The sequence below is a fragment of the Poecilia reticulata genome, linkage group LG17, assembly GCF_000633615.1.
Source record: "Poecilia reticulata strain Guanapo linkage group LG17, Guppy_female_1.0+MT, whole genome shotgun sequence".
Taxonomy (NCBI): Eukaryota; Metazoa; Chordata; class Actinopteri; order Cyprinodontiformes; family Poeciliidae; genus Poecilia; species Poecilia reticulata.
Genome location: NC_024347.1, coordinates 20,313,583 through 20,340,386, shown reverse-complemented (window position 1 = coordinate 20,340,386; position 26,804 = coordinate 20,313,583). Strand labels below are relative to the sequence as shown.

The window sequence follows — 26,804 nt, the reverse complement described above, 5'->3', positions numbered from 1 at the left end:
AAAACATGTTTGAGGTGCAACATGAGGTGGAATCAATTCGTAGTTGAGACAAATAATCTTTCAATCAGTCTCTCAGATAAATCTGACAACTTTATTTTTCAAATTCAGTACATCAACACTTTTAAGAGGAGTATGACTTTTTTCCCCTGCACTCTTCTCACAACAAATTGTCGTCTGAAGCTGATGTTAAACTGACTGTCATGCAACTTTTTGATTCTACTCATCTAAACAACAATTTGGATTTTTCTTTTTCCAGAAAATTTTAACAGATACATTTGTACCTTGTATCCTTCAATCATTTGTGTCCAAATTGAAGTCTCTTTTCAGCCACACACTTATTCAACAGACGGGCCTTGAACTGGCATGTCAAATGTCCATGTTCTGCATACACACAGAGCTCCTGTTTCCAGCCAGAAGCACTAATAGCACGTGGGCGCATGCCTCCCCTGGCTCTCCCTGGTGATAATTCAGAGAGGAAAGTGGTTTTCAATCCACATGTCAAATAGGACAAGCAGAAGTTTGGAAAGGTTACATTTCTGCAAGAACCTGAATATGTGCATCTATATCCTGTTATATTTGCACTATACAAACACATTACTAACATAACTGCTCTTGCACAGTGTGAATACAGCAGTTAGAAAAATGTTAGCTAAACAGTGAGGTAAGATTTTAAGCTGTAGTCTTTTCATTGCTAGGACTTTATATCACAATGTTGAATGGATGACCAAGGAATAGTCTTAGAATATAAGCAATACACAGAGAAATCTGCTGGAAGTGGATGGTGATGCCACATTTGGTTTGCACTAGAAAAATTGATTAAGCCACCATTGTTACATTTTGTTTAAAAAAATAATTCTTAATTCCATAACAATCCCATTTTAGTTGGTTCCTGATGATTAGTCTAAAATACTTCTAAAGAGATGGCATCAGAGTTTAAATTTGTGCTTTAGAACTCCAGTTTTACAACAACTGCTCATTTAATTTTGAAATTTCAAATGTTTGTGAATAATATTAAGTGGTATAAGTAACCAGTTCCTCAAAAAAGACAACATAAACCAGTGCTTCAATTACCATTTTCTTAAGATAGGACATGGAGCACAGCTGTTTTATTTAATGTTCCATTTCAGTGTGACTGAAATAATCCATCTTGAAAAGACTGTACTCAAATTTTCCACATTTTTGTTCCATTTTCAGTATCACATTAGTATAATCCAATCCTCTATGTGCTTTTTTGCAGTCATGAAAAAGAACATTGCAGCCTTTTGGGAAAGTAAACGTAAGAAATAGCCTAATTCTTGCGTGGCTTAAAATAATCAACATCTGCAACATCGAAGGTAAAACCCAGCAAGTCACACAGCAGGTGTTTTCTGCCAATGCTAAGATTTAATCTCCTTTTACTTATCGAAACATCCTTTCCAGACCCTCACATATTTTGTAGCTTGTATATATCTGCAAAGTTAAAAGGGATTTGCACCTCCATGTTATCTGAGCTATAAGTTCTCTGGCACTTAAAGCAAATATCATGCTGTTCTTGTGAAACAAGCAGCGATGGTGCACACACTGGGCTTAAGAAGCAGGTTGTGATGTTCGCTTCTGTGTGTATTCCACTGAGGCAAGACTAATTCAAAGCATGAGTGCAGGAACAATGCACTTCTGACAAACCATCTGTGCATTGTGCATTAACCTTCCTGTTATATTCATTTCTGACATACACCAATAATGTTCTTGGGTCAGTTTGACCCGTGAAGTGTTTAATCATGCAATAGTATCAGAAACCAAAAAAATCCTACAAAACATTTGTGTCTGATTATTAACTCCAACGCTAACCATTTCAATCAATATTTGTGCAATGATGTTTTTTTTTTTTGGTTTTTTTTTATTTCTCACAAATAAAGAGTCAATGATGACAACTTATTTATTTACTCGTGGACATAAAAAATGTMATTTACTTAAAAAATGTGGACATAAATTATGATGAGGCAGTTTTTCTCTTTTTAACGGTGCTGTTAAGAATCCAGAAAGAACAACATGTTAATTGTGCAAAAGCGCATAGCAGGAAGAGCTTTGTGACCATCAGCTGATGCAGAATCTGCCAAGAAAGGCAAGCTGCCTCACTTTTTAAACATGAACAAATATGCTGTCACTAACAAGCACCATATGAGTGTTCAAACAAAAGCAAAAGGAATTTTCAGTTAAGTGGATTTGGGGTTGATTGTTTGCTCCTGCGTAAAATGTGAGAAATAATTAGAGAATCTGAAACCTTACAGAATAATTTACATAATGTGAAATGAATTTACAAACTGCTGCAGAAATGAGGAACAGTTCAATGTTGGATGGATTTTACTTATCCTCTTAAGTAGAGCAGAGCTGGRCTATTTTAATGCATTGAATTTGCCCAGTTTTTATTGTTCATTTTCATCACTGTTAATTATTATTGCAAGTTTATTCATGTTAAGGCAGTAAAATATTTTTTTTTTAAAAAGAGAAATAAATAGTAACATTTTTCCCTCAAAAGACAAACTACCTCTCTTGTCTCACAACAAATTACACACTTCTTCTCTGGATTTTGCTGAACAGTCTGTAAAATTGGAGCTTGAAACTGGATGAGGTTAAAGTGGCAGTGCAGATTATCATCTCAAAACTGAGGACTGAAAGCCCCAGTAACCGGCCCACACCTGAGTCAGTTACTGCCGGGATATTCTCAAGCCAAATGAAATTGAATTTCATAGGCTGGGTACTGAATAAACTGGGGAATAGCAAAAGCATCGGAATCACACAGTTCACTGCAGCTTGACATTTTATTAAGRCAGCAGGAACTGGAGCAAATCTGCTGTATGATACACGCCTATGTCACAGGCTACACAGAGACAGAAAAAAAAAAGATTATATTAAGAAACTAAAGTATTAATAGAGAGGATATTAACAAACATTCACCCATTTTATTAAACTCTGACTCCTGTACTATATCCACTGAACTGCCATGGKGAAGAAATCTAAGTCCAGTTCATCTAGTTATACTAAGAGTGATTAATCCCCATTCACATCTCGAAGTGGGTGCACAGGTTTTATTTCTTGAATCTTATCTTTCGTAAGAAACTATAAAGGCCTTCAAATTGTAGAAAAATACTGTTCATTAACCTTTGGCTACTGATGCCTATTGCATCAACGCCAGCAAGGTGGGCTTGAAGGTTAACAATAGTAACTTTCACAACATTATTGATTTTCCTCCATTCCCCTTTTGCCTCGTCGGTCAAATCACCGACTTGATTTAGATTTTTTTTTAAGCGTTTCAAATGTTTAAGGCAGAGATCACAGGATCCTGAACCCACTGGCAAAGAAAAGTCAGCCTGTGCAGAACGRCTTGAAATTGCGTGAAAATCAATACATGCCARGGAAGATAACAGGAAGAGAATTGTGAACCTCCACAAGTCTGATTTATCCTTGGATACAATTTTTAGATGCCTCAAGGAGCTCCATTCAACTGTCAAAAAAATTATATGCAAGTATAAATGCCATGGTAATGACTAACCATGATACTGTTGAGCAAGGAGACAGGTTTGGTTTCCCAGAGATGAGTATGTTTGGATACAAAACATCAAAAAATAAAATAAGATACACAAKTTTTTGTTTAAATCAAGAGACCTTGTGAAAATCGTCATGATGAAACAAAAGCTGAGCTGCATCATGTACAGCAGAGACATTCCAAACAACAACAGGTTTGTTTTTCACCAGTAATAAAAACATGTTTGTTTCAGTAGTTTAATGTTTAACCACTTTCTGAACAGAGAGACTAGCAGCAAAAATGTTTTACACTAAGAATGTGTCAATCACTCAAATTATTTTGTAAAATATATTTAAACTAACAGATAAGAGAGAACATGACAATGTTAATTTTGAATGCATAATCATTTCTAGTCATTTAAAACAAGTATTCAGTGTTTCCATTTTTAGATGCAGACATATATGAAAGTATGGAGAGCCATTTCAGCCAAACTTAAATACATAAGAAAATAAAAGGATAAATGAAAAAGAATAAATGAAAATGGAAAAATTGAAAAAGCACAGGGATTTGGCTTATCATACATATCACTGCTGTTTCCGGTGAAAAACAAAAACAGTGAAACATATTGATCAGAAGCTCCAAATCATATGCTAACTTCATCTTGTAAAAACAGAAACATCTTGCCAATGCCATTTATTTCAACTTATAAAGGTTAGCATTCACTCAGACACTTGGTTAAACATGAATCTATTCATGTTTAACTCTAAACACACTGCCAAATTTGGTGTGAAATATTTTCAACAAATGCCCCAGATTTTCATTAATGTGAAGTTTGGCAGCCCTTAGCTAGCCTTTAGCCCTTAGTTTTATGCAGTGCTGTACTTGAACAGTTTTTTTTTTAATTCACATATATTTTGGTAATTATCATTGTCAATGTTAAAAGCTTGACTTATTCTTTATTTATTGTGGTGTAAAGCAGTTGTGGTAATTTAAGCCTTTGCTATAAAATCAAAAACTGACTAAGTCTTTGATTGAAATGTCTGATTAGAAACCTCATCCAGTTTCTAAATGTGAACTGGGAGTCTGAAAAAGTTTATCAGTAAAGGTAGGCCTAATTTCCGCATTGCTTTTCCAGTACTAGTGTCAGGATAATCTGACTGCCAGTGTCATCACTTCAAGTATGTGAGGTAAAAAAAACAACAAACAAAAACAACTCTGGCTCAGGCATGTCTTAGACAGCAGATGTCTACGATGCAATGGCTTGAGCAAAATGTTAAAAGATTTTCACACATTATATAAATGCAAATGCTGCAATTATATTTTGAATATTCTTCAAATCACTAACAAAGATCATATTAAATTAGCAGGTTGCTATTAAACAAATGTTTATTCATTCTGGAGACTTTTAAATGGCAACAAAGCATATTGTAAGGAAAGAAGAAAAAATCTGACCTACTGCTATTAAAACAGAAGACATCCAGTGAGTCACACTGCAAAGAAAAAGGTTGATATACATGACTCTTCATCTCTATTTAACAGAAAAAAATCACAAAATGAGAAGTCATATCTTTTGTGCTTTGTTTGAAAATGGTGAAGGGTGCGTAGGAAAGATGGCTGTGCATGAATTCAATGTTTGTTTGTTTTTTAACTGCTTTTCATATGACCAATATTGTTAAACTGCAGGGATGTTGGGATGAATTGGAACAGTGTCATGAGGTGTGGTAGAAGACGACAGGAATGTAGGCTGACAGAGAGAGAAATAAATGTATTTACTTAAACAAAACAAAAGGCGCTGCTAGGCAAGAAGTCACAAACAAAATGTCCAGAAAAGGAAGGAAACGCATATAAATCTTGACATGAGAGACATAAGAAAACAGACTCAGGGTGTAAAATGTACCTAAAGCAGCACACAGCTACAAGAAGAATGTTATCACCTAATATAATAGAAAGCAACACAAGAAGCAATATAAATTCAAAACATAGAAAAAAAAACCTAAAAGTCACTTTTTATTAATCAATAGACCATGAGTGACATTACACTTTGAACCTCTTTTCATGTTTGGATCACAGCTTCATCAGAAATGTATTGTCAATAAAATCATGCTAAGTAAATTTAAAAATGTGTTAAGAAGTGGATGAACGAGGGGAAGTTTCCTATACTATGGCATTAAGTTAAGATGAATTCGAAAACAGTTGTGATTGGACAATAATACACTAAAGAAATAATTGGTACCTAAAGAAAATAACAGCAATAAAATTAATGTAGTGTACACAAACATCAGATTTCACCTTTCACCTATACAATTTTTCTCCAGCTCTCTGCACTGTTAGACTCGCAAGTAACTTGTATTCCACACAGGTGCTGTGCAGAATTCAAATTATTCCTTTTACGACCTTAAATTTTTAACACTTTGCATGAATAATCTATGTCCAACTTTCTTTTACAAATGAATGATCTTATTTTGCTCAGTGAGAAATTCACAATGTTTTAAAATGGTCCACGATTGGTCATAACTTCAAACCTTAATACATATGTTAGACCACGAAGCTGTCTTTTTTTCTTAGCAGAAGGATTGACTGTTTTAAACTTTGAATGCGAGAACAGCCCCATTGAGTCAGGATGACGCCTGGCTCCAGAAACACACATAGTAAAGAACCAAAGTACCAACTCAGGCAAAGAAAGACAAAACCAGAGATTAAAAGCCATAAAGAAGCCTTACCTGGATGAATCAAAGCCTGCACTAATCACCCTCATCAGACTTAATTGAGATAAATGTTGCTTTCAGTTTAGGCTGTGTTACATTTGTCTGTGTCGAGTAAAGTTCTGTAAATGCAGAATGACCAACCGATAACCTATACACAAGAACATACAGTCTTAGAGTGGGACATGACATGAAAACAAGTCAGAGAGATGGAGGTGTTAGAGCCTCCATATCAGGAATGCAAGCTGGTTCCCAGAATGTTCCTGAAACAATTGATTGCAATTAAGTGTGACCCCTATTCATTGACTTTGAATTTATCCTCTTATTTTCACCCTCAGATTAAAGTCAAATTAGTCAGCTAACCACTTCCCTGAAATTGCTCAGGGACCAAAAAGCCTCTTTACACTTACACTTAAATCATCCAACCATTGTCTTTACCCACTTGTCTTTGGGTTGCTGGTGTGAATCTCCAACAGAAATCGGGCAAGAGATGGGGTACACCCTGGACAAGTCACCAGTCCATCACAGGGCAACACAGAGACACAGGACAAACAACCATGCAAGCACACACTCACACCTAAGGAGATTTCAGAGACCATCTACCCTGACAGTTATATTTTTGAGCTGTGGGAGACCTAGAGAGAATCCACAAATGCACAGAGAGAATATGCAAACTTTTGATTTTATTACAAAGCAGGGTTGCTTTACTCTATAACTATCACCGATAAATAAAGTGTGTTTATCTTTGAAAGAACAACCTAAATAAAGCTGATATACAAGTACATATAAGTACATTTAAATCCAATTAAAGAAACACTTTAATAGAAAATTTTACCCTAGCATAATAAATTAGGTATTTGTTCAACTTAAATTTACTTCAGGTGTGACTTTGGGTGTTGCAAATGTAACAGAAAGTTATGTTCAAGACTGCAATTCAAAAAATGCAAATCATTTTTAGTCATAGGTTATACAGCAGCATGAAGCCGTTTTATAATACCATGTTATTGTGTTACGTTGCCTTCACGCTGTCATGATGGTTCCATTTTTGGACCAGCACATCTCGTCTGTTCCTTTAAGATGTGATTTCCTTTGCTTTCCTCAAAGGCCAAACAACACTTTCATGCTGCATATGACAAAAGAATAATTTCCATTAAGCTGCCTAATAAAGAAAAGATTACATTTTGTTTTGTTTAAATTAAGTTTTTTTCCCCACATATTCATCTTTAATAAAATAACCTGAAGATGTCATCATGACTCCAATGTGACATAAAACTCCTTCAAAGTCCTGAARTAACCCACGTTTGATCAGATAAAACTTGGCAGCTACACAATTTAACAAAAAATAAAACACAACCTCGTCCTTGTCACATTCACTTTGCTGTACAAGACCCTGTGTCAGATGGGATGATCTTTGACTCTTTGGTATTATCAACACAGATTTTGACTAGATCAAGAAATTAGACATTTCAAGATTGTATTGAAAGCTATGTTTCTGTAGATTATTACTTACGCAATAATAATTATTTAATATCACTGAATGAAAAGCTTCCTTATTGTTCTAATGCTGAGGGATTCTTTTTACAGTTTCTAATGCATTATCCTTCCTTAAAACCCTCTTACAATATCATTATCACCAAAGTCTCTGTAAAAAAAGAGGAAAAAAATAACTCGTAAAACATAATTTCAGGTGTAACGATGCATCTTCCCTTAAATTGCATTTTGATTTTTTTTTCTTTGTATCTCTGACATTTTTTTAAGGTTTAGAAGTGTGAAAATCAGACGGATATTTACCAAACCGAATCAGATGTTCTGTAATCAGACTCCTCTGTGAAATCAATGCACACTCATTGCTTCTATAAAGAGCACAGCCCCAGGGAAGGAGCAACTCTAAAGAAAGACACATCCTTTTCTGTGTCATCCACACACAGGCAGACAGGGCTGTGCAGGAATGTTGCTGGCATATTTCTGCTGCCAAAATTAGTCATGCACCTCTACAGTAGACGCTTGTGATACTTTCAAACATGCTTTAACTTAAGGAACATACAAGATTTGGAACTGACGCTTTAATATGATGGCTATTTTGACAAAATCAAGAAAGAAGCCTGATTTTAGCTTTATTTTTATAGATCTATTGTATGCCTCAGTGCCATGCTTCTCCTCCTCCTATCTGGCAATTATTTCAGTTGGAGATGCTGCTACCCAGAGCAGCCGGGCGGGTGGGGGGCTGTCTGCTAACAAAAGCCCCGGCTAACCTCTGCTGAGTCTGGTCCTATGGGGTTATTGTAAAGGCTCTGACAGCAAGTTGCTCAACCAAGCAGCAGCGAGATCAATATGATCTCTTTATTTTACAAGCTCCATACAGGTCAGGAACATTTTTCGCTGAAAGTGTTTTTGGTGTGTCCATAGATGCTATTCTACAAACAATGACTTTCTTGGAAACAAGGAACCTGTATATGTATGGCAAATTTAGACAATACAAATACACATTCAATAAAATTGTTAGTGGAATAATGTTACTGGATTGTGAATTAACAGTGCGAGGAATAGCAGGTTTTTGGCTATGCTTGGTTCTTTTCATTTATTTAGTAAAGTTTTCAGGTAACGTTCCTTTTCTTTTCAGAAAAAGGACATTAAATTAACAGTAGGAAAGTTCTTCAGACTATAAGTGACCTTTAACCCTTTGTAAATCGCCCTTTGGAATGAGTGTTCTTTATGTTTTGCAGATCTAGAGATTCGGTTTTATGCCCATCCCCTCCGGAAATTATTTTAAACACAGTCTTGTCATATTCTAAATGGAATGCAAAGTTATCTGATGTCCATCAAAACTTTTGGTTTTTGCAAAGTTATTCGCATAGAAATATTATCAAAATCACAAAGAGGATCAGATTTGTGACATCAGGTTTGTTGCTGTTTGTGTCAGAGCTGCAGAAGTTACTGATGAGGTTGTTAGGCTTCATTGCCTCCATGACGGATATGTTTGATTGTAGCACCACGCAACCATTACTGATGATCAAAGCTGAAGCTGCAAAACACCCATGACCGCTGTAGAATCATTTGAGGAGTGCATGAATGCCTTTCTCATTAAAGATAAAAGCAAGATGGTGTGAGTTTGCAGTTTTGCAACATTTTTTCTTAAAGTTAACTTAACTTAGATGTGCTGCCTTCACCCACTTTCACAGTACATGTTGAACAACAATTTAAAGGCAAAAGAAAGCAGGGATTGTTTTGTTTTAACTGTAAACATATTCATAACSACAAATTTCAGTGCATTCAGGGTATATTTCAGTATATACCAGGTCCCTCTCTTTTGGCCAGTCCGAGAGGAGTGAAAACTTTCATACACCCCTGAAGAGAAGGAGGAAGGATCTATGATTGGCACTTTTATTCCACTTCAGAAGCTTCAAGTAATCGGTGGAAAAAATACCCACGAGCACAACATTTGAGCTAAACATTTTCTTGCATTTTCACACCCCACAGATCCTCTAAACATGTGTATACCTAAATAACCCTTTAGTGAAACATTTATGTACCTGCAGTGGGTCTGCTCTCCCAGATTAGCTTAGTAAATGTCTGGCAGGGAGATTTATAAAGATGAAAATCCAAAGTAAACGAAGGTAGTTATTCCAGATAAACTCAGTCAAAGGGAACAGTTTGCCCGGGTTTCAGAGGCAATTGGCTGGAAACACTAGAGACATGTGTGCGGGATGGCAGTGCATTCAAACTACATATTTGCTTGTTATTCCAAGTGAAGCAATTCAAATAGTTTTAAAACCAGAATTTAAATTTCGTCTCGCACAGAGCAAGATTATCTTCATGGCAGACATATCTATTGGTTTAACGTTGAAAGAAAAGTAAACCTAAGAGAATTATGAATCAGCTGTGATTTAATTGTATGTGGTACGCAGAATAAATTCTTGAATTCAAATTAAATGTCAAGAAAGACAAGTGCAGAGCTCAGAGGGCTTCAAATATTTCCATGCACAGAGAACTAGTGCTGTTTAATTGGAAAACTAAAATAAATGAACATGATTGGAAAAGCTGTCTCTAAAAGATGGGTAATAATACTGAAACYTAATATCCTTAGATGTTATTTTTAATCATTTTATTAGACTACATTTGTTTTACTGTAAACAACATATATTCTTCTTATCTTTTAGACTGTAATTTTTGTATAATTATCAAAAATCACAACAGTTATATTCCACAAGAACGGATTTTGAGTCAGCCTATTTAGAGATGTCCAAGATGGTCGATAAAGAGAGAAACAAAAATGCATATATGGTTGTTGGTTTTATAAAATGTATAAAAGCAATAAAAATATCCATCACATACTAACATATAAAACCAATATGAAGAACTTATGTATCAACTTAAGTAGTATAATAACATTATCGGAAGGATTTCATGGAAACAAATTTGCTTTAAATGTGTTTGGGTAACAGTAAACTTACTAAAAAGTCTTTTGTAAAACTTCCTTACTAAGATGCGTATTCCAGAAGGGAAAATTAAAATGTGTTACTGCTAACTTATCTTTCTTTTAGATTATAAGAAATAACTTTGATAACAAAGCCTTTTGGGCATATTTGAAAGGTGTCATTTGCCTTTATTTTTCCATTGTTTGAGAAAATGGAATTTTAAATGACTAAGTAACACAAACATTCGGCCTGGATTAAGCGGCAAAAAGAAYAAATAATCAGATAACTGTATCCATCTCCACACGTCATATGAATTGGTRTGAAAAGAAGATTGGACAGTTTTCAGTCTGCTTYATCTATTTAGCAAAGATACTAATTTGCTCTTGAGAAGGGCTGCATTATCTCTACTGAAGCACTAATGGAGCCTAAGGCAGAGATGTTTTAGTCACAGCTGTGTCTCTTTAGGCTTCTTGTTTCTCAGCATGGCCTCATGACATGTTAGGTAAAACTGCAAGGGCAAACACTTACTTCCCTGCTTGCTGTCAAAAACTTGCCCCTTGTAGCAATTCTGAAGACGGTTGGCGAGAACATATGAGCAAAGGGCTTTGTGCTAAGTATGGCCTTCAGTGAAACTAGCAAGCTAATTGTGGAACATAGTGTGTCTGGATAATGAGACTACAATAAAACAGCATGTCGTCACGTTTCATAAACCTTCACCCAACCTAAAAGCATACAACGGCTTTTTTTCTTTTTTAATCTGACCATTAAAATACAGCAAAAATGTATTTGTGTTCACAAAAAAGAAAAAAAAAAATTCTGTGTAATCTAAATATAATACATGTTAACCTATGTTAGCTAAAATTATTTTTAAAAACTGGAGGTTTTTGAGTGATGTTAAAAATTATTTCATTATTTAAATGGCAAACAGTGCTTTAAATCTAATGTACCTGCATTAGACAGTTTTCTAAACAGAGCAAAGTAAACATAGTACCTGAAGACATTCATAACATATTTTCAGTATAGCTCTCAAAAAGGAAAAAAAAACACCTTATAATACAGTAAAATACCCTCTRTTATACTCTGAAGTTGAACTCTTGAGCGTTTCTGTTCTCACTTATTTCACAGCCTTTCTCCAATTCTTACACCGAGTGCGACTGAAACCCGAGATGCAAAATTGTCTTCGACTCCTGCTTAATTTCTGTCCCTTATTTTGCTAATTTCCTGCTTGTTAATAACAGACACTGACTGACAGTGGGCAGAATGTATGGACTTTTACAAAACAGAGAGACATTAGTGAACATTTACAGTATTCTCAGCAGTTCTGCTATCTAATCTGTCTGAAACATATTTCCTTAGATATTAAATGTAGTCTGAAAAACCTTTGTAAATAACTTTCAGTAAAAGAAACCACCACTACGCAAAACTACTTGAAATTAATTGCATAAATACTTGTTCATCAATGGTGAACCCTGCAGCTGCAATTTTTGAGACGAGTCATTTGAGGCACTTGCACATAGTGGCAAAGTCTTTGCTTGCAGCTAAGAATAGGGAGGTTTCTCAAGGACTGCACTGCATTTTGCCTATCGACCCCCCAGAATATCAGATAACTGATTAATTTGAAGCAGGCTTATTCTGGACTCCATTCATGCAAGAAGCTCCACTGTGTGCTATCAGACACTGCAGGTGTCCAAGTCCTTGAATGGCCTTTCAGATTCCCCTTTTCTATATCCCTGGTGGTTTGGAGCATAAAAGTGATGTTACTATGGCTCCTCTGTGGATGGCAAAGAAATAATTGAGAAGTGAAGTTCTTTCCAGGTTTACTACATGAAAGATTAGGTGTGTGCTAATTTTCACAAGTTCCCATAGACCTCAATATGTTACCTAGTTACACCTCTACTCCATTTGTGTAGATGCACTTGTGTATTTTGGTCTTTTATTTTCTAAAACTCATCAATCAAATCCTTGGTTTTGTTGACTTTGAGCATTGGGCTTAATTAATTACTTCCCCCCCRTGTGAATACTCAGTGCCCTTTCTGAGTTGATAGATTTTATTACAGAGTTGTCTACGTGTCATTTATTAAACTTTAAACAAAGGGCGACTGAGCAAACAACCCTGGGGAATATAGCCAGGCGGATCTGTGCCGAGCACCAGAGAGAAGTGCCTCTGCTCATCAAGCCTAAAATCTCTCCGTGAGGAAGTTCAATATCCAGCACAGATAGTCCTACGACTTTCATGAGGTAGATATTAAAAACCAGTGTCAAAATCATTATTTCCAGKGTTTGTGATGATGGGATATAGGGCCAGGGATATGAAACTCCCTGTAGGTTTGTCGGCTTCGAATGCAAACTGGTCAGGATGGTCTGAGCGTTTAGTTTGATGTGCCTGGGGATAGGGTTCTTAAAGGATCTCATCAGAATGTGGTGATCCATTTTTCAACAGCTGGAAATAAACTGACAGTATAAGCAGAGAGCAATGTGGTCCGATGGTCCTAAAAGGGGATGTGGGAGGGTTTCGCAGAACATTGCCTTTGGTATTTCTTCCATTCGGTGGGATGTGAGATTGTGGGTGGAATTTGTGTGAAACATTTCTGAGGTTTGTTTGATTTCATTCCCAAATCACAGTCAGAATACTGCACTGTTTTTCTGTTGTACAAGTGCTGATGGCCACCATCAGGCAAGTAAAATACAATAATGTGTAAATTCTGGCATTGTGAAAAAAAATGTAGGCAGACAAAATTAATTTATTGATGTATTTTTAACAACATAAAGCTTTTAAAATTATTAAATAGTGTATATATGTCAGAGTAATGCAAAGCAYTTCCAGAAAAAAACATATATTGTTACTGTATTTTCACTTCACCTCCATATGCATAGCAGAATCAGTGAGATAGGGACTGCGTGGTTGAGGAAAAATACTTGTAGACATACATTTTGTTCAAAACATTGCCGAGTTAAATCCCTCCTATTATGTTGCGGGTCAAATAGACCCGTTTTAAAGTTTAAAAATATTTTTAAAATAGTTGCAAGTATTTTTATTGCATGAAACTTTTTCTATTTGTCTTAATAGGTGAACTCTACATATAAATTGAAAATTTATTCATTTTACACATTTGCAGCCCCCCCTGCGTCTATTTGTTACATCAATACTGTTCGGGTCAATTTGACCCGGCAGTCAAGTTAAAGTGCAAAAAAAGATTAAAAATGTCCAATTCTGTTTGTTTCCTTACAGCTATTAACCTTATTTCACCACACAAACACAACACAACACACACACACACACACACAAACATGCACACGCAGACACACACAAACCCACTTTCTCCCTGCTCTCTTTACTTCACAATGAACTGCGAGAAAGCAGATGTTCATACAACTTTTGACGGGAACCTATTCTGTTCCCGTGGACAAACTCCACCCACACTGAGTGGGCACTCAGTAGAAGTGGAGGAAAACATAAATACTCTCTGTATGACTTATTTATCTTGATTTAAATTGGCGGGTCAATTTGACCCGGAACAGTACGTGTGTCTCAAGTTCAATTATAAAGATCACCCTTTTGAAAAAAAAATTTAAATGTAATATAAAAAAAATTACCAAACATCACTTTCAAGGAAATTATTGTTTTTTTTGTGTTTAGGTTTTTTTCAGTGGACATAAAAAATGTAAATCCCATTTTTTATGTCCAAATGAGTAATTGAGTAAGTTGTCGTCATTAATCCTTAATTTCTGAGAAATAAAAAAAACATAACTGCACAAATTGTGATTGAGATGGTTAGTATTAGAGTTAATAATCAGATAAAAAAATGTTTTGGAGGAATTTTTTGGTTTCTGACACTATTGCATGATAAACCTCTCGCCGGGTCAAATTGACCCGCGAACATTATTGCTGTACCTCAGAAACGAACATAATAGTATTTTATTATAATTAACCTGTGACAGTTAAGATCAAAATCCAATTGATAATTTGTAGGAAGGTCTATAAAATTTATGGCTATACATTTTCTACCACATTTGACAGAGCCTGAGCCATTTTACAAGGACGAATGGGCAAACACTGTTACTAGACATGCAATGCTGGAAGAGATGTACTCTAAAAGACTAAATGCACATTAAAATGACTTTGGTGTTGACTGAGCGGAGCAGCAAATGCTTAACAAAATTTACAAATGTGCATCCTTTTCATTCCACTTTACAATCATGGGCTACCCTATGTTGGTTTTTAAGAAAAAAATAAAAAATACAATGATATTTGATGTTGTAACATGACAAAATGTAAAGAAAAATAGTCAACAAGATAATACTTTGGCAAAGCATTGCATATGAACAGATTCAGGAAGGTAGACAAGATCTTTCTTTCAACATCTATCAATCCCATTTCACAGGACAACACCAAAACCAAAAGCTAAGGGAACACTTTTTTTGGAAAAACTGTCTACTTAAATGTCTGTATGATTTAGAAATGTATGTCACGCTCTGTGGAGCACTGTGTCATGTCCGCCTGCTGTGGCAGTTGTAAGCAGAGCCAGMGGAGGCTGGTGCTGATTGGGCCCCATAGGGGACTTTGTGTGCAGTGACTAGAGAAATTTTTGTTACATGTTTGACCTGAATTTGCTGAAGGACCAACCTCTTGCCATGCCTAACCATGAAAGGGTGTATCAAAGGTTTCCAAGTGGGTAAATTCACAGCAGGAAAAGTATTTCATACACAGCTGTGGTGCAGCTACTTTATTCTGAGCAGTCACAGAAAAGATGGRTCCACTGATCTCTTCATGAAACCCAAACAGAAAGTCAGGTTCTTAGGGTTAGGAGCCAGTCACTCTCCTCTGCCGGTTATAGCCACAGAGCACATCAGTACGTCAGGTCTGAATAGTTTGAATTTCCTTCCCAATTCTTCCATTTSTAATGGAAGAATTGATTACAAATACATTCTTCCATCTATTGTGCAGAATTACCCACGGGTGTCACGCAGTACAGCTAAGTACCCACAGAGCAGCTAAACATCAATTTGTCACCCTTGACAGGTTCTCAGGTTTCCAAATCTCCCCATTTTGCTTCAAAGGTGACAAAGCTCCCTGGTCCAAAGGTGAAGGTTTTGGCCCAAATCTATGGACTTGCTTTAGGAAAAGTGCAGGGTGCACCCTGTCAAATAYRAGATAATACACTACACAAGAATGGACATAAATAGTTTACRCATATATTTAAATACATTAAAATTTGCAACATGACAAGAAAAAGTTAAAAGGGACCAAATGTATTGACACATATTTCGTAGCTATTGTATGGTATTCAGGGAAAATAATAAGTTGTACATAATCACCTTCCTAAAATAAAAGTTTCAGTTATTTTTTGTCACAAGTGTTTTTTTTTGTTTGTTTGTTTGTTTTTTGTTTTTGTCTAAAACATCTTTTGGAAATAAAGAGATGAGGATTTTTTTTCTTTTTTGCCAAAATCACTTTTGTCAAAAAAATTACTTGGAATATTATTTTAGGGAGGTGACCATATGGCGTATGAATTAACAAAACAAGGTTCTTGAAGGCAAAAACTTCATGTATTTTAACAAGAAAATTACAGTTACAGTACAGCAAGAGTMTTTTTTTCTAACTAGGAGTCTTTGAGGGCAATTTCAGAGAGAATAATGACAAGCTCAGATTTTCCACTCYTCAWKTTTCTGTGGGATGTGTGTTTACACATCAAAATACATTTGATGGAAGTTGTTTCCATATGAGAGAATACCCAGTGTCACAGTTCACATCAGCATATGCACCAAACAGTCTAAACAATGTACCCAACGGAAATATCCTTGATTTACAGTTTCATTCGTAATTTCTCTGCTGTTCAAGGAATACATCATGGTGAAGCAATCTTTTGGGCACGGTTTTGTGTTACATCTTGAACTGGCCCACAACATCAACACAGCAGTGTCGCACCAAACCCTGGCAGSCAGACACGACTGGATAATTCAGCAGTGCAGAAGTAGGCAGACAGATCGGTCACAAAACCTTGGCATAACTGTTGATCCATGGAAATAAAAGCCAAATTTTCTATTCAAGACACAAAATGTTAGTCAAAATACTGGCTCATTTCTTTTAGCAGAACTTCCTGGTGACTTTAGACCACCAGTTATGCATCTCAGAAAAGTATAGTTACCCCTAGAACTTTTTTTTTTACATCTCATTACATGTTAACCAAAAACTTTAATGGGAAACAATTAGAGCTATCTAAACAAGAAATACACGAAGGTAAAATGCTAGGAAAATTATACAGGTCTTAAAAAGCTTCTTTCAAACAATTGTGCATTATATTCAGCCCTTCTGAATCAAAATGAGAGCTCCATTTGGATCTTATCTGCTCAGAGAACCTTCTTACACACATTTCTTGGCTTTGAATTGAATACATTTGCTTGAATATTTTACATATTTTTGTTCACAAAAGCTATGTAATATTGTCTTTTCACTTTAAAATTATGTGCTGCTTTGTGTTAGTGTGCCACATTAAATGTCCATCAAAGTATGCAGCTATAATGCGATAAAACTAGAAAACGTCGAGGCTCTACATGTGTTCTCAAGCCAGTGTTATGGATATCTCAGTTAAATCATCTCTCATTTCCGTGCCATCTTTACCCCTGACAGTGAAGCAGGGTTGCATGCACTCATCTTCTCTGATTAAAGATAAAGGTTCACTGTCCTCTCGGAGTCGGAGATGCACAGCGGCCCTGATAAGTCTCAGACTTTATTAATCCTGATAAGAGAATCAATACATTTCTATTGCAGAAAAAGCAATCTGAGCTCTGAGTTATGTTGACAAGGATGGGACATAATGTGTGGACAAGATGCAACACGTGTCATGTATTTTTTTTTTTATGTGATGGACTTGAAAGAAGTGAATTCCCTAAGTAAATTGTATTTTTGCCAGTTTGAGTAAGCACAAAAAAGCCAAACGGTCCACAAAATATTGCTTTAATTTTCCAAACTAAAACTTCGAAATAGATATTATAATTTTCAGCCTTCTGAACATGTAATCTTGCCTGGGGCTTGACAGAAGGCAAATTACATTAATGTGGCAATGCAGAGACAACAAATGTTCTGAAATCGCATGTGAAAATCCAGTCCCACTCCAACGTTCATTTTATGTAGACCAGAGAATTACATAAATGCAACCCTCCAAAAAAACAAGAGCGCTGAGGTTTAAAAATGCATAAAGCTCTTAAGACACTCTGCATTGACATTAATATTAATATGAACTTGCAGAAATGGTAAAGAATTCATAACCACATACCTGAACAGGCCTGTTAGATATGTAAGCTCACTAATTTTTCTGAAGGAACTGATGCATTTTGCTGACTTTGAGCTTACATTCAGAAGCACCAAGGTTTTGCACTGAATAATTTGAAAATTCAACAACTGGGAGTTCAAAGCACACGGGATTGTACTGAAAATATGAGAGTAGGTCAACTTTCTTGTGCACGTAAATCTGTTACCTTAAATGTTCACCTATGAGACTCAGGAGGTAAATGAAGGAGAATATGTTCTTGGTTCCCTTTCAGCTCTATACTTTTAACACAATAAAATGCATCAAAGCTTGGACTGTGCAAAACAATGTACTCAACTGWCTGATAAGGATGACTTTGCTTGCATGTGGTATGTTTTAAAGCATTGTGTTAATTAACACCTGCTCTTGGGATGTGAGGTCCCAATTCTATTCTTAGTCTGACCTATTTTGTCATTTTACATTCTCTCTGGCAGCAAATGAGATTCACTGCGACCCAGCAGTATCTAAATGTTTCTGGAGTCCTGTCACTTTGTTGTAGAACCTAGAAGCACCCTGCAGATTGGCATCAGCTGTGCAATTAGGAGTTCTATAAAGGTTTTTGCTGCTGGGCACAAACAAATTCCCATTAATCAAGTGCTTTGCACTACTTGCATTTCCAACAGTAACAACGAGATTCATTTTCCTTGTCGTCGTCCTTAAAAATTTTAAATCCGCCTAATTTCTCTCACTTCTGAAATCTTCATAATGATTCACTGAATATTTCATGTCAGGAACTGTAATGCAGCAAAAATGATTTTGAGACCGAGTTGAAAATTTATGTCACGAGAGTGAGACTGAGAGGCAGGCAATTTGCTCACCCAGATCTCCGCCCTTGCCTTGTACTSGACACCCATCGCACCTGACCTGAATGTCCCTCCCTGCGGGTGGTGGCCCCATGTGAAAGGGGCTTTTAATAGCCTCTTTGAACTGGGCACCATGCAGCCCCAGGACCCAAACATTGGAAAAAATATAAAAAAATACATTCTGTGAAGAATCAGCAAGAAGGAGCTTCCTCCATAGAGTGGCTGGGCTCACTCTCAGAGATGGGATGAGGATTTCCATCATCCAGAAGAGCCACTGCTCTTCCACATTGCATGGAGCTAGTGGATGTTTCAGCATCTGATCAGAATATCTCCTAGGCACCTCCATTTGAACTTGCTGGATGGACTATAAATCCCTTCAGGCCTGGGAACATCTTGGGATCCTCCAGAAGGAACTGGAGAGACTCACTGAGGGATGTCTGGGCTTTCTTTCTGGATCTCGAATCATAGCTGAGCTAAAATATTTTTTATGTTTTTACGTTTATTAAACATCAACAGTGGAAAAGAAGCACCAAACATTTGAATAATTTTCTTCATTAATATTTTAACGGAGCTATTGACAAGATAATTTTACCAAATGTCATAACAACCCAAGTCAACCTAAGATAAAAAAAAAAAACGTTATTTACTATAAGTGTGATGGAGTGGAATGACCCATTGAATCATTGCTTCGGATAAGATGTAAAAGGCACAAAAAAACCTAACAAAATAGCAGAAAAATGCCAGTATTAAAAAGCAGCTCTGCTTCCAATCTGTGCAAGTTCCTAAGGCCTTTTTTGAGAATGTTGATCTGAACAACATTGTTTATAAAGMGAGGAACTAGGAGAGAAGAAAAGCGCTCAGTTTGAGTTTGCACAACAGCAAACTCAAACTCAAAGTGCCAGTTATCTTTTAACTGGCACTTTCTCTTGTATTGTAGTGCATTAACAGTAATTGAGGGTCTATTAAAACCTTAATTTATTCAGTTAACCACAAACACAAGAAGTTGTGTTCATCTGCATATATTTATTTGTGGGTGTTCATGTCTAACTTGGCGTCATCCTGCTCCTTGTCTTACAGCATTGGTGTACAATATACAACCATAGAAAAAAATTCTGATTCACAAAAACTCTTTTGAAATTTAAGCCTATGCATCTCGCTTTTCTTGAAATTTGTACTTGTCTTCCCCAGCTTGCTTTATACAAAAGGATGTTAACAGAAGGATCGATCTCCAGCCTTTAAAACCATCAGGCTAGCCCGAGGAAGTTTTATGATCTGATTTTTTTCTGTGGTTGTTATGTATGGACKGCAAATGGACCAAAATGTACAGAMAATCTAAAGCTTTGAACTATCTGTCCAACAATCCTTTACAGGTTTTTGAGCATTAATGTGGATTTTTGACTGAGCAACTGCAGTTTAAAGGAAATAGAAAATCTCCTGGTAAACTCCATCTGGACCATCTTGACGGCAAAAATYGATGCGTTCAAGTCCAAATGTTTGTTTATATTGATGAAACTATTCAAATATGTAGAAAGAAGATCAGCTGCTGTGAAATGTTCCTATTCTAGTCCACAGTTTATTTGAGCAGATAAACAACCTACAGCAGTAGAGAGCAAAATGGATGCTAGACAATGACAGAATCCATATAATGAAAAACAATAACACTGCTATGGTCCAGTCAATCTTGAAACAAACTGAAAATCTAAATAAAAATCTTGAGTGCAAGGAAGGGGGCACCAGAAACTTCAAAATTTTGGTAAAAAATTACACTTGAGTGTAATGTGATTAGATTCCCCATAAATGAGTCGCCTTGGTGGTGTCATCGCAGCCAATGCATTTCCAGAAGAATGTTAAATGCCAGCTCCTAGTGCCATTCTACCTTATGCATTATTAATGGACTAATTTTTTGTTGTTGTTGCTTTTTTGCATGGGTGGATTACCTGRGTTGTTACAAACATCTGGTGTGAATTTCACATCAGCATCCATATTAAAAATATACGTATGGATAAAAACATTCATGTGTTCAAAACTCACTGTTCCTACTACATGTCAAACCCAGATTAATAGGAAGCAACATTTTTACAAATAARTGATTTGTAAAATGTGAAGATGTTTTTTTTAGTTTTTTTTTTTAGATAAAGCTCTATATACGACAGCTGTACACTGTGGAGGGTCCCAGAGGGCTGGATGTTGTCCAAATTGACATTCAGCTTGTGGGGGGATTACTCTCTGGTGATGCAAACAGCACACGGAAAGGGCAAATCCAACCAGCAGGGTCAATACGAGAACTGTCTGGCTGTGAAGAGGCGATTCGAACCACAGCTGCACTCATGCCACCTGTCAGGAGCTAAACTTCACCCTTGAAGCCCCTCTTCAGCAATAGAACGCTGCCTAATTTGTGCCAAAAAATGTTATTTCATCTTTGATTGTTGAAGCTGTTCCTAGCCCATCAATTAAACCCAATTTGAACAGTGAAACACCGGGAGACCTGCAGTTTACTATAAATGTATCATTTCAGTACGGTGCCTGCCTCTGTTGCCTGTTTAGCACAGACTGCGTGCATGTGTGTGTGTGTGTGTGTGGGGGTGTGTTTGTGTGTGTGTGTGCTAAACAGTCAAGCCTCACATCAAAATGGAACTGTTATGAAAGTAAGTCACCGATGACGACCAGAAATGGGTCGTGTCAAGAGAGCMCSTATGTTTACTGAGGCCAGGGGTCAGAGACAGCATGAATACTGCAGGCGGYTGAAAAAGAGGTGTTTTCATGGRAAAGGAGCACTCCTGAAGAGTTCCCATTGTATGCTGCAGATAGAGACTGTCTAGTAATAACGACTGTTTGTTTGCTTTGCACACACACAAAGGTGTCTTTACATTTACTAAATGTCCCGTTTTATTCTTTGCAGTTAGTTTGTGTCACTTGTGAGCATCAAAAAAGCTGTTTTCCATTTCTTTGAACAATCTGCAAATGCTTTTGTACATCCATGCAAGTGATTACATCCAATTGTCTGCTCTTTCCGATATTTTCAATTACTTAAGTCATGTTGATCAAAATGTATTATATGGGTCTTTGTTGAATCGTCTCAACCTCTATGACATTTAAGAATAAGTTCACAAAATAAGTCTTTACATATAAAATGGCAGAAGAAGTTGTCATAATATGTGAAGAATAATTCTATACATTCCCTGGCATAGTCTGTGAACAAATTATAATACAAATAGTAAAAGTATAAATATGAATCTTGCAAATTAGTCTCCCAGAATTAGAATTAACAAGTGTCATCAAAACCTAAGCCATAGTTTGCATCAACATATTATTCCACCGTAAAATATTATATCAATACAGTTAACTGTCTTAACTGTACACAATGGCTCAAGGACTTGTCATTCCAATGGCATTGACACGTTCATTGACATATATTTACTTTGAGAGATGAACTAAGGATTTTGAGTAAGAGGCTGGTTTTTGAAGGTAATCCATGGAGTTTTGCCATTTGCACAAACTGTTTTGAGAAATGCACTGTTTTGCAAATGTTGTGGATGATTCAAGAAATGTACCAAAGCGACAGAGAAAAACTGTAATTAATTAATTTTACCTACAGCTCTGTCATGCACACAGAGCAAAAATATCCCTGCACAGACTCGTCTATTTAAAATAAACAGTAATTACATAATTAGTATAATAAATTATGTTTTCATCATTAGGCTCTTGTCATCTTTTTCATAAACTTTAATTAGATATGTTGTTGCTTGTGGTGAAACCATCACAAAAAAACATGATAATAAACAGAACATAAATGTCCCCAATAATCAACTAAGAATTTAATACCACACTAGAGAAATTTGGCAGAGAATCACCTGAGGAAACTATATCCTGACTTCAAAACAAATGAAACAGCTGGAGCATAATTTGGGTTAATCGGACAATATGCAATCGCATTGGCTCATTAAAAGATGTGGCAGAGGAAATTATGGGAGATTACAACTGTTTGCTCAAGGCAAGCAAGGAACCATGACATTTGTCGAGCTCAAAAGAGACCTCAAAGCTGCAATACGCAACAGCTCTGAACTGAAAGGTAACACAGTGTGGTCATGCAACATGGACGAGGAGCTATCAGGGTGGAGAACATGAGCAGTACTGAGTACTGCTCAGGCAAATACAGTGCCTTGCAAAAGTATTTATATCTCTTGAATTTTTTTCTTTACTTTTTATCACGCTACAACTACAAGCCTCAGTGTTTTCTATTTTGATTTGTTTTATTAAGCAACGCAAACTAATACTACTATGAGGTTCAAGAAAACATGTTCAAATATGGTAAATGTCAATTAAACATATTTTTATGGTTGATAAAATTTTATTTTTGATAAAAATATGTTTGTGTTCAGTCCGCCAGAGTCAGTTCTTTGGAGAAGCACCTTTTTCTGCTTTTCGGACACATGTACCAGCTTCAAACATCTACAGGGAAAAGTATTTTCCTAGTTTCCTTTTGAAAAAGAAGCTAATCTCAGTCACATTGCACGGAGAGCATTTGAACATCCGTTTTCAAGCAAGTTTTATGTCTGACAGTGCCATTCTAAATCATGAATATTCTTCAAACTCAGCCATTTTACTGTAGCTCTGGCTGCATCTTCAGAGCTGCTGTCCAGCTGGAAAGTGACCCTCCATTCCACGTTCAAGCCTTTTGTAGCCTGTAGAACGGTTGCTCCATTTAAACTCAATCCAAACTTCCAATCAACTCTGACCAGCTTCTGTGTCTGTGCTGAAAGGAATCCCCACAGCGTAATGTCGTCACTACTAATTTWTATCTACACATACCCAGAAGKWACCAATGCATGCATCAGGAAATCATGAAAACTTCACATGGAAAAGAATACAAGCATTTGGACACAGAATCTTCTTGGGATCAGGCAGTAGAGTGAACAGCTGTGCCATTGTGCAGTCGGTTGGAGAGTTTACTGCCAAAAATTGTAGAAGTCTACTAAAAGRAAATTAATGCATGCCACACTTTACAGATTTTCTGTTGTTTTTTTTAAATATCAAAATCATGTCCTTCCACCTTACAATTCGGATGCTCTATAAAAAATAAACAGTAAAATATATTTAAGTTTATGCTGTAAGTTGCTAAAATGTTAAAAATGTTTCATTSTGGCATTTGAATACTCTTACAAGAAATGGTGGATGTTTTATAGTGCTAGCTTGCTAGTTTCCTTCTAGTCTCATGGATAAATAGCCTTATGTTTTGGCTACAGTTTCTCACCCTCCTTAAAAACGTATGTGAACATGACGTCTGGTTGATTAAAGCCACAGAAATAATCCAAAACGCCCACTTCACGAAACAATCAATCTCAACAAAATAGAGCATCCCACCCTTCTTATGCAATCTGTGGATCTAACAGCCTGAAACAACTTCAAATTTCCAACCACACTTTTACCTCCTGCAATATAAATGCCAGGATGAACGCTTAACACAACAGAACACAAGAAGAGCATTAAACTACAGCACTGACATCACTGCTGTCGGTACAACAACAAATATATTTTTCCCCTTTAATGTTGGTGAATCTGGACCTACATAGTGGCTTTGTTAAATGAAAAAGTTCASGACCTAACAGGAAACACTACATTTTTGGAACAGTACAGGAGTGTTGTTATTTTGTAAAGTTGAGCTAGCGGCTTCGTGGGTCTCATAATTGGTACTGTAGTTACATAATATGACAGTGTCTGTGCTCAGAGAGGATGTTCTCAGCTGCTACAATTCTATTAGCCGATTGAGYTCACARGCCTGTAAATAATCACCACCCACTTGGCATATGTTGTTGAATTTAGCAAACGCGTATTACAGCTGAGATTCACACACATAAGATGTGGCCTTTTAGCTGTCACTTTTAGCTCAGATTTGATATTCTGCTGAAAGCATGGGACTGCTTTTACTCCCATTTTGACCTTTATTAGGTCAACTTACTTGAAGCTTTTTAGTGCTTCCATTTATTTGTCAGAGCAGTGGCCCATGAAGAAGTTATTATCTCTAATTCCTAATTCGGTTTGTAAAATGTGTAMCATCATTGCATTGCTGCGATTATTTGTGCTGACAACGGCGCGTTTTACATAATCAGCTCAAAAGTTCCTCAACCATATGCAATTGGCGAGGTGCTGACTTTCCTMTAGTTATAATTTTTTACCTCGCTTTTTATRGTTTAAATTTGAGTTGCTCCTTTTCAGAGCCTGATTAAAATATTGATGCCTGGACAGTGTAGAAACTCTTGAATTTATTTTTCAGGGTTTGCTTGTCATTTAGCATCTACTAGCAGTAATGTGAGAGATCCAGTTGTAAATCCACTGACTACACTGCCASAGTGGGTAGATTAGGCTAGATTTAACACCAACAATTTATGGAGTAGTTACCTTAATCATTTGTTTGAAAACTTGGGAAGAACAAAAAGAAATGCAATTTTAGATTCAAGTTTTTGGTTTTACTTTATATAAATATCCATTTTTACAGGAGGTATGTGTGTCACTAATATGTGTTAACTGTTTTTGGACCCGAGTCCTCCAGTTCATAGAACTATATTCATATCGCATACAACTTATAACCAACATGCTCTGCTTGCACACAGGTCATCAGTGAAAGCTCAAAGTCAACTGTCATCAAAGTCATGTTTTCTTTCACCAAATCAACTTATTTGGCAAAGCTGACACAGCAACACAGCATGTCAATCCGTGGTGGTTCTGGACCAACTTTAACAGAGTGAGGCCAAAGAATGAAAAACAATACAAAGCATTCAGACATTAAGTGAACCACAATTCCAAAGAGCCACATGCAGCTCTGGGGTTGCAGGTTGCAGACTCCTTACCTAACGGATGAGAACTGTTATTCTTATTTCAATACAAATGAAGCTAAAAGTGCAACACCTTAAGTATAACAGGGGCCAGGACTAGTTCTACAGAGTCAGTGGCCCCTGTTGGCCCCTGTCTAGAACCGTCCATGTCAAGCTTCACACAAAATCTGCACACTGAAACATATGCAGCAGCATGTTTTTCTTAAACTGGGACAGGGTTGTGGAGATGATAGATGGAGTAAAATACAGGGCAATTCTCAATGAAAACATTTTTAATACTGTAAGAGACTTGGGACTGGGGAGGGGGTTCAGCTTCCAGCATGACAACAACCCTAAGCGTACAGTTAGAGATGCAATATAATGGTTAAACGGTAGTCATGTGAAAGAATGAACCAGTCAAAAACAAAGGGTCTATTGCAGGGATCAGGAGCCCAAAGAGCTATTTTTGTGTTAAATACATCTAAATACAACAAGCTTTTAACACCAAATGTTGCATGACTATTAAAGAAAATATTGCTTATTTGATAAATATATACAATACAAAATGTTTTATTTATGATCAAGAACCAATTTTATTTTTAGGTTATATAATAAAATGCAAGGGGTGTTGATATTTTTTTGAAAAATTATTTAAGAAAAAGCAGATATTTTTCAATTTATTGCCACAAAATATATCTAAAAAAAAGCAAAATTTCTGGTACTTTTAGTGTCATTCTGTTGGGACATGCAATGCAATTATTCAATGAAAAATCTAAAAACTGCATAAGAGTTTGAAGACTTAAGAGTCATTGTAAATTACTTGCAGCTTCAGACCCCTGATCAGGGGTAAGACATGAAAATTGGTGCTCATAGATGGTCTTCATTTAATATGATCTTAAACTATTTTGCAAGAGAAGAATAAGCAACCATGTTGATGCCTTGATGAGCAGAAAAAAAACTCCAAAGATTCCCAGCTGTATTGCAGACTGCGGTTCTGGAAAATTATTATTTTAAGGTGACTAAAGACAAACACATACCACRATTTTTAATTATCTTCAAAGCCAAATATAATCTTCTTCCTTTTAAGAATCATGTTTTTTTATGATGGACATTCACAAAAATCCCAATGAAATGTATTGAAGCTCACAGCTGTAACATGACAAAATGTGACAAGAGGTATAAACAATTTTGCACTTTGAGAAATTGGGATTTACAATTAACTTTTTTGTTTTTTTTATCAAGAATTGCCCTTTAAAAGTTGCATGA

The 26,804-nt window shown here is 36.2% G+C and overlaps 1 protein-coding gene across 2 annotated transcripts in view; it reads right to left on the bottom strand.

Annotated features, from left to right (window-relative positions):
- The window catches only part of LOC103479716 (corticotropin-releasing factor receptor 2), a 105,504-nt gene that overhangs the window by 77,515 nt on the left and 1,185 nt on the right, over positions 1-26,804 (bottom strand). The gene's annotated exons all lie outside the window — the stretch shown is intronic.